Source organism: Schistocerca gregaria, chromosome 11 (assembly GCF_023897955.1).
Source record: "Schistocerca gregaria isolate iqSchGreg1 chromosome 11, iqSchGreg1.2, whole genome shotgun sequence".
Lineage (NCBI taxonomy): Eukaryota > Metazoa > Arthropoda > Insecta > Orthoptera > Acrididae > Schistocerca > Schistocerca gregaria.
The window spans coordinates 99,440,603-99,454,685 of NC_064930.1; positions in this window are offsets into that span (position 1 = coordinate 99,440,603).

Consider the following 14,083-nt stretch of genomic DNA (forward strand, 5'->3'; position numbering starts at 1 on the left):
CATGGGAGATATTGTATTTAACTGACAAAACAGAAAATATAAAAATGTAGCAAATGAAGTAGGCAAAAGAGAATACAAATGTCTAAAAAATGAGGCTGACTAGAAGCGCAAAATGGCTGAGCGGGAATGGCTAGAAGACAAATGTAAGGATTTGGAAGCATAGATGAATATAGATACAGCCAATAGGAAAATTAAAGAAGCCTTTAGCTATATGAATATCAAGACCTCAGATGGAAAACTAGTTGTAAGAAAAGAAGGGAGAGCTAAAAGGTGGAAGGAGTATTATAGAGGTTCTATACAAGGGAGATAAACTTGTGGGCCATGTTATAGAAATGTAAGAGGGTGTAGAAGAAGATAAGATGGGAGATGATACTGCAAGAATAATCTGACAGGGTACTGAAAGACCTAAATCAAAACAATGTTGCAGGTGTAGTCGACATTCTGCCAGAAATACTGACAGCACTGGGAAAGACAGCCATGACAAAACTCTTCCATCTGATGTGCAAGATAAATGCAACAGGCAAAATACCCTTAGACTTCAAGTAGAATATAATAGTTCCAATTCCACAGAAAGCAGATTCTGACAGGTGTGAATATTATCAAACTATTTATTTAGTTATATAATAGAGGGAAACATTCCACGTGGGAAAAATATATCTAAAAACAAAGATGATGGGACTTACCAAACAAAAGCGCTGGCAGGTCGATAGACACACAAACAAACACACAAAATTCTAGCTTTCGCAACCAACGGTTGCTTCTTCAGGAAAGAAGGAAGGAGAGGGAAAGACGAAAGGATGTGGGTTTTAAGGGAGAGGGTAAGGAGTCATTCCAAGATGACTATAAGCCCGGTCCACACGCAACGATCTGTCTACGCAGACATCGGCGCAGATCTCTGTAACATGCAAAAGATCGCCGCAAATGTGGTGTGTTCAAATGACACAAACCCCAATCTACTACTCGCCCGCCATCTGTCGGTGTAGAAAAGAAATATCAGTAGCAAGCGACTACGCTCCCCGTAAACGTCAAAAATATAATTCAGTTATTTTGAAATATAGAAATGGAGGAAGTTCTGTTGTGGTCTGGGTTCGCAACTTGTGTTGCAAAAAACATTCAGACCAACCGCAGGAAACAAAGAAAGCGATCAAAATGGTGTAGACAGTGGCTGCTAAAGCGAAAGCAGTTTTCTCACGTACATTTAGAGCGAGAGTTGCAGGGCGAACCTGTTTTGTTTTACATTACCTCGTGTTTCATTTCCTGGCACATTGACACTCCAATTTCATCTTCAATTGTACTCCTGCCTGGTCTGGGCGTTTCTTGATCACTAAGAAAGCCAAGCAGATCAAAATACCATAACATTGGCTGGTATACTTGATCTACTCTTACACCAGAACTTCTAGATTTCTGAACTTTGGATAACTCTTTTCGGTAAACAGTTCGCTGTCAGACTTAATTTACTTGACTTTCCTTCATGGACTCATCCTTCAGGAGAGCGTAAATAACTTTGCATGTGTTGGGTATTATTTTACTCAACGCTTGTTTCGATATTGCAGTTGAAAATTCCAAATCCTTGTAGCTCCTTCCTGTTGCTAGGAATCTTAAAGTTACCGCCAGCCGTTCATGACGAGAAATTGCCCTTCTCATACAAATATTTGTCTCATAACATGAGGGGTTACAAGTTTTAAGAGATAATTATAAGTTTCGACATCCATCCGCAAATAATTTCGCCAGTTCGCAACGAGTTTTTTTTTTTTTTTTTTATTGCCGTTTCTCTGCTTTCCGAGGCGTCAACTGCCCGCAATTTTTCAATCAAAGCATTGTATGCTGCTGTCTTTTTGCCTCGGTCACTACATTCTTTACTTTTAATCTTCCACAAACATGGCTGGTTTCTATATATTTCAACGGATTCACTTACAAACTCTCGAGAACACGGACGAGAATCGGGCATTTTAATGCCCTGTGCACACAAATACAAACACTAGACTGAGTAAACAGCTGTTTCGGGCCAGATTTGCGGCGATCTCCTGTCCACAAGCTCCAACTTGTCTGTGCAGATGTGGTTTGAACCCACAGATTGGAGAGGTTTCGCTCAAACCTCCAACTCCAACTTCCAGGTTTGCACACACCTCAGGTTTCAAACGGAGAAAAATTTTCGCTGAACTCTCGTTCAGAACATCTTCTATCATACACAGTTTATTATTTGGTTCTTGTTGATCATTATCAAAGAAAGCAGTAGTGTAAGTAACAACAAACAGCAGTCTCTTGCCATTGTTTCACTAATGAGACGATTCCTCTCTTTTGTTTTTTAATTGTAAGTGCCGGTAGCGTGCACAAAAGCAAGCCATGCTGCGAGCGGCGACAGGTCGTGAACACTAATTATCAGAAAGTGACAAACAATGCATGACACAGTACAGTAATGCATTTTCAGCTTAGAGTGACATAAACACCTATAACAAAGAGAACGGCACTTATCAGATCAAAGAAATATAACCAATCAATTCAAACCAGACGAAGCACGCGAAAAAGGAAAGGTACCCGTATAAATACGGACAGAGCGCTTGACGCATAGCAATGGCTACCTGTTAAAGCTTAACTGCTAAGCTTACGACTCGAACCAAACTACTATAGCTGTATCGTCATTCATTCGACCTAAATTATGTCTCATATTATAATGGATCAACTTTGTTTCGATTTGGAGGTGCGGCTTAAAACTTTTCTCTCACCTTGAATTTCGAGTCTCATATTTCAGGTGCGGCTTAGATTCGGGATTTTTTTTTTTTTTATTTAGAGTCTCATTTTTCAGGTACAGCTTAGATTCGAATGCGGCTTGGATTCAAGTAAATACGGTATGTTATGAATTAATAAATAATTTTTTTCACTAGCATTTAATTTAAATGCAAATAGCGGCAAGACCTGACACAGATTGTATGATATAAACCTTGAATGCCCATTCAGTGCATTATAATTTTTTTATCCTCATAACAGGATGATTAAACCTACAACTATCATGAAGTCTGTGAAGAGCGATTGATAAGAAATGTCATGCATCTGATAACTTACACTATGTTATTTTGTTTTTGTCATTCCTAAGATGTTTCCATATGACATGAACTGCTCACACATACAGGGTGAGTCGCCTAACGTTACTGCTGGATATAATTCGTAAACCACATCAAATACTGACGAACCGATTCCACAGACCGAACGTGAGGAGAGGGGCTAGTGTAATTGTTTAATACAAACCATACAAAAATGCACGGAAGTATGTTTTTAACACAAACCTACGTCTTTTTAAATGAAACCCCGTTAGTTTTGTTAGCACATCTAAACATATAAATAAATGCGTAATCAGTGCCGTTTGTTGCATTGTTAAAAGTTAACTACATCCGGAGATATTGTAACCTAAAGTTGATGCTTGAAACCCCCGATGTTCAGTTGCGTGTTGTAACAAACACGGGCCACTGTCGGCGAGCAGCATCTGCAGGGACATGTTTACGATGACGACCGTGTTTACGAGTGTGGCTGTAGTGCACTGTTGTGGTTTGGTCTAGCTGTCGCAGTGTCCGCATGTAGCGCTATCTGCTATTGTTATTCTGCATTCGTCTCCGCACACAGACCAACTGTAGTACACAGTGTAACCAGACGTCTGTGATAGTGGTGGTGGTGGTGGTGGTGGTGGTGGTGGTGGTGGTGGTGGTGGTGGTGGTGGTGGTTAGTGGTTAACGCCCCGTCGACAACGAGGTCATTAGAGACGGAGCTCATACTTGGGTTAGGGAAGGATTGGGAAGGAAATCGGCCGTGCCCTTTCAAAGGAACCATCCCAGCATTTGCCTGAAGCGATTTAGGGAAATCACGGAAAACCTAAATCAGGATGGCTGGAGACGGGATTGAACTGTCGTCCTCCTGAATGCGAGTCCAGTGTGGAAACCACTGCGCCACCTTGCTCGGTCGTCTGTGATAGTGTAGTGTTGGAACTGTGAGCATGGTGTATTCAATCTCTGAAAAGGCGGAGATGATACTCATCTATGGCGAGTGTGGACGAAATGCAGCTGAAGCCTGCAGGGTGTATGCAGAACGGTACCCGGACAGAGAGCATCCTACGTGCTGCACATTGCAAAACATCTACCGCCAACTGTATGCAACAGGTATGGTCGTAGCACGCAAACGGGTCCGTAACAGGCCCGTCACAGGAGCATATTGCATCGTCACCGCTTTCACCCATTTCATGTGTCGCTACATCAACAATTACATTGTGATGACTTTAATCATTGAGTGCAATTCAATGGGCATTAACAGAGAATGCGTTGCAGTTCTACCTGTTTACCGATGAAGTGGGTTTCACAAACCACAGGGCAGCGAATCTATGGAACATGCATTACTGGTCCATGGACAATCCTCACTGGCTCAGACAGGTAGAGCGACAGCGACCATGGACTGTAAGTGTGTGGTGCGGAATCATTGGCGACCATCTCATTTGTCCTCACTTCACTGCAGGGGCCCAAACAGCTGCAACATACATCGTGTTTCTACAGAATGATCTGCCAACGTTGCTCAAAAACGTCCCACTGGAAACGCGTCGACGTATGTGGTATCAGCATGATGATGCACCTGCACATTCCGCAATTAACGCTAGGCTGATCCTTGACAGGATGTTCGACGGGCGTTTCATAGGGTGTGGAAGACGCATAAATTGGCCAGCCCATTCTCCTGATCTTACACCTCTGGACTTTTTTCAGTGGGGTACGTTAAAGGAGAATGTGTACCGTGATGTGCCTACAACCCCAGAGGATATCAAACAACGTATTGTGGCAGCCTACGGCGACATTACACCAGATGTACTGCGGAGTGTACGACATTCATTACGCCAGAGATTGAAATTGTGTGCAGCAAATGATGGCCACCACATTGAACATCTATTGACCTGATATGTCCGGACACAGTCTATTCCACTCCGTAACTGAAAACAGAAACCACGTGTGTACGTGTATGTCACTCCTCATGATAATGTACATGTGTGTCAGTGAAAAAAAGACCAATAAAAAGGTGTTAGCATGTGGACGTAATGTGCTGTTCCAGTCTCTTCTGTACCTAAGGTCCATCATCGTTCCCTTTGGATCCCTACGTAATTCGGTGCTCTTCGATAAACACGATCGAACAGCGGAGGAGTGGTACTCAAGTGTCAACTTTAGGTTACAATATCACCGGATGTAATTAACATTTTACAATGCAACAAATGGCACTGATTACGTATTTGTTTATATGTTCAGATGTGCTAACAAAACTAACAGGGTTCCATTAAAAAAAACGTAGGTTTGTGTTAAAAAAACATACTTCCGTGCATTTTTTTGTGGTTTGTGTTAACCAATTACACTAGCCCCTCTCCTCACATTCGGTCTGTGGAATCGATTTATCAGTATTTGATGTGGTTCACGAAATATATCCAGTGGTAACGTTAGGTGACTCACCCTGTATAGTAGTAGTGAGTGTAACAACAACGAATTAAATGTAATCACTTAGTATTTTGTAACTGATGCTTTGCATTTCTCCTCCACATATAAATTAGCTGTCTTGTACTTTAATAACCTTGATATACCTAAATGTGACATGAGCTTTCTTAGTTGTAAAACCCGTAACTGAAGAAAACAAACCACTTAACTTGAGTCTCAAGATATTCTCCATAAATCATCCTTCCATTTGTTTCTTGTCGTATCCATCGAGTGGTGGTAATAGTGATGGGGAAAGACCAGTAGTACCACTAAGTCAAAATGATATTATCTCGTAAGGTGGATTCACACTCGTCAGAAAGGAATAAAACGTCAAAATATATCACAATGAATTTCAAACAGAGGAAGTAAAAAAGCTTCTCAATAAACTGTATTATCAATTTCAAGGTATCTCTGGAAGAACGTTGTGATATTGAAAATGTTGGTGAGATGGTGGTTGTGCCCGTTAGCATTGGCAGTTAACCTATACTCACCACATTCACTATATAGTTGTAGTAAATTTCATGTAATTTTGTCTCCTTTTCCATTATTTCATTGTCTGCTTTATTTTTAGGCCACGTTACATAGGTTCCATGAGGACATAGAACATTTTTCCTACCTATTCCGTGAAAGAGACCATATATCTGATGGTGAAAAAGTACGTAGGTTTTACAATATGTACACTGTGAAACAGCCTAAGCTCAGAAATTGATAACATGATTCTCAAAAAATCATGGTTATAACAGCGGCTCTGTCTGCTCTTTCAAAAGAGAAAAATGTTTTTAGCATTAGAAAAAGAGGCAATGTTTACGGTAAAAAGATTCTATGCACAGACACCCTTACCAATACTGTTTATACTTTGTATAGCTTTAGTATCCCCACCAGTGCACACTCTGGTGGAGGCAGATGATCTAGCCTGGGTTGCATTACGGAAGAGTGCGATAACCTGTCAGGTAGGGCACACAAGGTGCATAGTATGGGTAGACCCACTGACGAAGGTGTTTACCTGTGGTTGGCAGTAATCAGAGACCTTGCTTGGTGCCAGCCATGTGCCACGTTATCCCTAAGTACATCTTTATGAGGGTTCGGACTTTGTTTCCTGTGATATCGTAGTGCCTATGTTGTTAAGAAGAACGATGCACTCTTCCTTCAGACGTGCAGTCACATCCGAAGGAACAAGCACTGCAGCGACTACAGCCATTATGAAAGGCACAAAATGTATTCGCAGTTGCAAATATGAACAACCATCAGCTGTAGATGGGAATGTGAAATTTTGTGCTGGACTGGGACTCAAACTGGGATTTCCCGCTAACGTAAGTGGTCGCCTTAACCTCTTTGACTGTGTCACAACTTACAGCCAAACCCAAACTTCCATAATTCATTGTCCCTGCAACCCAACATTACTCATGCACACATTACATGATTCCTGTACTAGGAAGGACATTTTAATTGAAAGTTGCTGCCTGGTGTTGGCAGGTAAGTAGGATATTTAAGTGCCTGTGTTGTTACAAAGACTAATGTTACGTTCCTTCTGAAATGTGTGCACATCATTCCCATCTCCAGCAGATAGTTATTTGTATTCACAGCTGTGAATACATTCCATGTATTTCATAACAGCTGTAGCCATTGCAGTGCCCATCCTTCTAGGCCATCGTTCTTCTTAATGACACAGGCATTGCAATATTGTATTTATCTGCTAATACCAGCCAGCAATTTTCCATCAAAATGTCCTCCCATGTATGGGAAATACATAATGTTTGTACGAGTAAAGCTACATTTTCCTAGCTGCGGGAATTTATCGCAGCTTGCTATGTGAAACGTTTTCCTAGGCGCAGAGTGGTGTATGACAGAACCTAAAAAATGAGTTTTTTAAGTTGGCAACTGTACCTGGTAGAGTGATATGAGAACTAACTCCTCATACCTCTCTTTTAACTTAACGAAAGTTTTGTGCTACTGAAATAGATTAATATTTAATATTTTCAGAAAAAATTGAATTTTCGCACTACTCAATATTTATTATGCCATATCTGCTAAACTAAGTGTTGTACAACATAACTTTTTAATTACCTTCAGTAATATATGCCAATAACATCTGCAAAAGTTCTGGCCAATAGAGTCAGTAGTAGTGAAGTAATAAAGCAAAATCTAGCATCTGACACAGAATTTTTGCCACTTTTTTTTTTTTTTTTTGGGAGGGGGGGGGGGGCGGGGGACGGCGTTGGGAGACTGAAAACAAGAAGTAGTTTCGTAAAGGTTTGAAATAATTTTTACAGTTTGTTAGAATGTTTGTTAGAAGTCAGTGGGTGCTATAGTTTTCTCTAGACGAGAGCAGTTTTGTGCAGTTCATTGGCGTGACGCTATTTCCTGCATGCTGCAAGGAGCTTTCTGCTAGGCCCGGGGCAGTGCAGCACAACAGCAGCAACGGAGACACTGAAGTCCAAACATGCAGCGCAATCCTCGAGCTAAAAAACTGTTAATTTTGGCACTCTGAAAGTACATGGAAGTTAGGGAAGAGAAGGACAGTATGTTATGGGAAAAAGTACTCAGGAAGTGAAGAGCAGTGAGACAAAAGTTTTCGCATCATGAAGAAGGGGTGTATAAAATTTTAGTTAAAAAATATTTGTTCAACAATGTGGAGATGTTTACAGCATTTTTCAGATTCACACGCAACCAGTTTCATTACCTTCTTTCACTAACTGAAGACAAACTGAGAAGTAATTCCTGTAATGGAGTGGCAAAACTGATTACATCAGCAGAAAATTGGATTGGGAGAGAGGTTTGGAGGAAAGGTTAACTACTGAATTGGGGTGTTCAGTACTTAACCTTTCCTCCAAACCTCTCTCCCAATCCGAAACCTCTGTCCTATCCAAAGGCCTCACCTTCAGCCCCACTACCAGGTTCAACCAAACTGCCCTTGTCAAAGATTTACTGCCCTACACTCGTAGTCTTTGCTGGAAATATCACTTTGCCACGAAGAAGAATAATCCTGATCCCACTCCTAATGATCCAACTCCCCAAGACACTATCCAAATTGAACCCTGCCTGGAACAGTTCCATCCTCCATCACAGCGGGACCCACCTCCTCTTCCTCAAAATCACCCTCTCCAAACCTTCCAGGAATTTCTCACTTCCAGCCTTGCCTCTCAATCTTTCTTGAAAAACCTTAATCCTACTCCCAACATCACCACAGCCGAAGCCCAGGCTATCCGTGATCTGAAAGCTGACCGATCCATCATCATTCTTCCGGCTGACAAGGGTTCCACGACCGTGATACTTGATCATTGGGAGTATGTGGCTGAGGGACTGCGTCAGCTTTCAGACAACTCTACATACAAAGTTTGCCAAGGTAATCCCATTCCTGATGTCTAGGCGGAGCTTCAAGGAATCGTCAGAACCTTAGGCCCCCTACAAAACCTTTCACCTGACTCCATCAAACTCCTGACCCCACCGACACCTCGCACTCCTACCTTCTACCTACTTCCCAAAATTCACAAACCCAAACATCCCGGCCGCCCCATTGTAGCTGGTTACCAACCCCCCACAGAACGTATCTCTGCCTACGTAGATCAACACCTTCAACCCATTACATGCAGTCTCCCATCCTTCATCAAAGACACCAACCACTTTCTCAAACGCCTGGAATCCTTACCCAGTCTGTTACCCCCGGAAACCATCCTTGTAACCACCGATGCCACTTCCCTATACACAAATATCCAGGGCCTCGCTGCAATGGAGCACTTCCTTTCACGCCGATCACCTGCCACCCTACCTAAAACCTCTTTCGTCACCTTAGCCAGCTTCATCCTGACCCACAACTTCTTCACTTTTGAAGGCCAGACATACCAACAATTAAAGGGAACAGCCATGGGTACCAGGATGGCCCCCTCGTATGCCAACCTATTTATGGGTCACTTAGAGGAAGCCTTCTTGGTTACCCAAGCCTGCCAACCTAAAGTTTGGTACAGATTTATTGATGACATCTTCATGATCTGGACTCACAATGAAGAACAACTCCTGAATTTCCTCTCCAACCTCAACTTCTTTGGTTCCATCAGATTCACCTGGTCCTACTCCAAATCCCATGCCACTTTCCTTGACGTTGACCTCCATCTGTCCAATGGCCAGCTTCACACATCCGTCCACATCGAACCCACCAACAAGCAACAGTACCTCCCATTCCATATCAAACGGTCCCTTCCCTACAGCCTAGGCCTTCGTGGCAAATGAATCTGCTCCAGTCCTGAATCCCTGAACCATTACACCAACAACCTGAAAACAGCTTTCGCATCCCGCAACTACCCTCCCGACCTGGTACAGAAGCAAATAACCAGAGCCACTTCCTCATCCCCTCAAACCCAGAACCTCTCACAGAAGAACCCTAAAAGTGACCCACTTGTGACAGGATACTTCCCGGGACTGGATGAGACTCTGAATGTGGCTCTCCAGCAGGGATACGACTTCCTAAAATCCTGCCCCGAAATGAGATCCATCCTTCATGAAATCCTCCCCACTCCACCAAGAGTGTCTTTCCGCCGTCCACCTAACCTTCGTAACCTCTTGATTCATCCCTATGAAATCCCCAAACCACCTTCCCTACCCTCTGGCTCCTACCCTTGTAACCGCCCCCGGTGTAAAACCTGTCCTATGCACCCTCCCACCACCACCTCCTCCAGTCCTGTAACCCGGAAGGTGTACACGATCAAAGGAAGAGCCACGTGTGAAAGCACCCACGTGATTTACCAACTGACCTGCCTACACTGTGACGCTTTCTACACTCCTGGAAATTGAAATAAGAACACCGTGAATTCATTGTCCCAGGAAGGGGAAACTTTATTGACACATTCCTGGGGTCAGATACATCATATGATCAAACTGACAGAACCACAGGCACATAGACACAGGCAACAGAGCATGCACAATGTTGGCACTAGTACAGTGTATATCCACCTTTCGCAGCAATGCAGGCTGCTATTCTCCCATGGAGACGATCGTAGAGATGCTGGATGTAGTCCTGTGGAACGGCTTGCCATGCCATTTCCACCTGGCGCCACAGTTGGACCAGCGTTTGTGCTGGACGTGCAGACCGCGTGAGACGACGCTTCATCCAGTCCCAAACATGCTCAATGGGGGACAGATCCGAAGATCTTGCTGGCCAGGGTAGTTGACTTACACCTTCTAGAGCACGTCGGGTGGCACGGGATACATGCGGACGTGCATGGTCCTGTTGGAACAGCAAGTTCCCTTGCCGGTCTAGGAATGGTAGAACGATGGGTTCGATGACGGTTTGGATGTACCGTGCACTATTCAGTGTCCCCTCGATGATCACCAGAGGTGTACGGCCAGTGTAGGAGATCGCTCCCCACACCATGATGCCGGATGTTGGCCCTGTGTGCCTCGGTCGTATGCAGTCCTGATTGTGGCGCTCACCTGCACGGCGCCAAACACGCATACGACCATCAGTGGCACCAAGGCAGAAGCGACTCATCGCTGAAGACGACACGTCTCCATTCGTCCCTCCATTCACGCCTGTCGCGACACCACTGGAGGCGGGCTGCACGATGTTGGGGCGTGAGCGGAAGACGGCCTAACGGTGTGCGGGACCGTAGCCCAGCTTCATGGAGACGGTTGCGAATGGTCATTGCCGATACCCCAGGAGCAACAGTGTCCCTAATTTGCTGGGAAGTGGCGGTGCGGTCCCCTACGGCACTGCGTAGGATCCTACGGTCTTGGCGTGCATCCGTGCGTCGCTGCGGTCCGGTTCCAGGTCGATGGGCACGTGCACCTTCCGCCGACCACTGGCGACAACATCGATGTACTGTGGAGACCTCACGCCCCACGTGTTGAGCAATTCGGTGGTACGTCCACCCGGCCTCCCGCATGCCCACTATACGCACTCGCTCAAAGTCCGTCAACTGCACATACGGTTCACGTCCACACTGTCGCGGCATGCTACCAGTGTTAAAGACTGCGATGGAGCTCCGTATGCCACGGCAAACTGGCTGACACTGACGGCAGCGGTGCACAAATGCTGCGCAGCTAGCACCATTCGACGGCCAACACCGCGGTTCCTGGTGTGTCCGCTGTGCCGTGCGTGTGATCATTGCTTGTACACCCCTCTCGCAGTGTCCGGAGCAAGTATGGTGGGTCTGACACACCGGTGTCAATGTGATCTTTTTTCCATTTCCAGGAGTGTATGTGGGAATGACCAGCAACAAACTGTCCATTTGCACGAATGGACACAGGCAGACAGTTTGTTGGTAATGAGGATCACCCTGTGGCTAAATATGCCTTGGTGCACGGCCAGCACATCTTGGCACAGTGTTACACCGTCTGGGTTATCTGGATACTTCCCACCAACACCAACCTATCCGAACTCCGGAGATGGGGACTTGCCCTTCAATATATCCTCTTCTCGTTATCCACCAGGCCTCAATCTCCACTAATTTCAAGTTGCCGCCACTCATTCCTCACCTGTCATTCAACATCATCTTTACCTCTGCACTTCCGCCTCGACTGACATCTCTGTCCAAACTCTTTGCCTTTAAATATGTCTGCTTGTGTCTGTATATGTATGGATAAATGTGTGTGTGTGTGTGTGTGTGTGTGTGTGTGTGTGTGTGTGTGAGAGAGAGAGAGAGAGAGAGAGAGAGAGAGAGAGAGAGAGAGAGAGAGAGAGAATATACCTATCCCTTTTTTCCCCCTAAGGTAAGTCTTTCCGCTCCCGGGATTGGAATGACTCCTTACCCTCTCCCTTAAAACCTACATCCTTTCATCTTTCCTTTTCCTTCCCTCTTTCCTGACGAAGCAGCCGCCGGTTGCGAAAGCTCGAAATTCTGTGTTTTATTTACTGAGCCTATCTACCGGCGCTTTCCCGCTTGGTAAGTCTTGGAATCTTTGTTTTTAATATATATATTTGCAAGTGGTCATACAACAAAAGACTCGGCAGGCTAGGCAATTATTACCAAGAACATTGTACACACTACTGATGGAATATTAAACCGGCTTCAGAATTGCAGGAACAATACATGTATTTCTCAAACCAATTACCTATGTCCACCAACTTCTACAAGAAGATCAACACAAAACATGTCAGGCTCAAATGAGTTTAAAGAAGGAAGTAGAAGTCACAATTTAGTAAGATGTAGGTCATTTATATGAGATACTTTCTGGATTGGAAGTTTCAGGATGGAGTACTACTGAATCATTTCAAGGACCGGCAAATTACATTTTTGATGACACTGGGATAACACTTCAAAATCAAAAACCAATTCGTATAAAGCTGTTTCGTAAGTCATAATACAATGTATGACACTGTATGGAATGGATGCCATGGAATCGAACATGTGAAGTAAAACTATCCATATGGCACCCTATATGCAAGAACCAGGACACAGTTATGTGAGGAAAGGATAGATAATACACCTGCTATGAATAACTACATGGAAGAAAAAGTTATCCAGGAACAAAACAAAATATGTGTTTTAGCAACAACAGCAAAACGAAGATCGAGGCAAAAAGCTTAGAATAAAAACAAGCATGCAGCTGGTCTCGACAAACTAAGGGGATATGACGGTTGTAAAGAACCTATATAACCTCTCCCAACATCAGAAACGAATGATTCAAGTGATGTTAATAGGGATGTTATCATTCACAAACAATTTAAAACATCAAGACATCATATCCCGAATGTAACAGCAGCCTCTTCCCAAGATCCACTTAGAACGAAACAACTACGATTTACGTAATAGAAGTCAGCAAAAACGTCATAATGAATAACTACAAAGATGATGGAAGCCTTGAAACATTTCCCTACCTAATGAAAGCAGTAGGGCATTCCTGCTAGAAGTAGTCAAAAATGTCACAAATCTGACTGAAAAATGCCCAACACTAAATGCAAACAAATAATACAGCCAGAGGTAGACTTTAGGAACCTAAGGAAATGTACAAGGGCTTGTTAGTACACAGTGACAGAAACAAAAAAACTCCAACTTGCACACATCAAGCAAAACGAGGAAGTACCACTATAGCCATCTGCAATGGGGGCACCTACTCCCCTCCCCCATGGAATCTGGGGTAAAGAGTTTCTGAAAAGTTACACACTGAGCTTTCCACCAAAGCTTTCTTCAGAAAAGAAAGGGAAACAAACACACACACACACACACACACACACACACACACACACACACACACACACACACCACTATCTCCAGCGGTTCTGGCCAGACTGCAACTGTGTTCGTTCAATGCAACAGTTGCAATGCAGCCATAGTGGCTGGAGATAGTGATCACGTGTGTGTGAGACGTGTGCTGCCTGGTTGTATGTAAGAGTGTTCCACTAAGCTTGATTGCAATTCAATGCGTCATCTTTACAGGGATAAATTTCTGCCTGGCCACTTAGAAAGCAAAATATCCCAAGCTATGGTCAGCCGACATGGAGAACTGGCTGCGATGTCTGGATGTGAACTAGTTACAACTGGAATACTGACTGCAGGCACGACAGTGCAAATCATGCTCTGAAGAAGGCAACTCCTTTCCCATACAGAATTTACAAGGTTCTTGAAAGCAACTAGGCGTTTTAACAGGTGCTTCTAGTAGCAAAA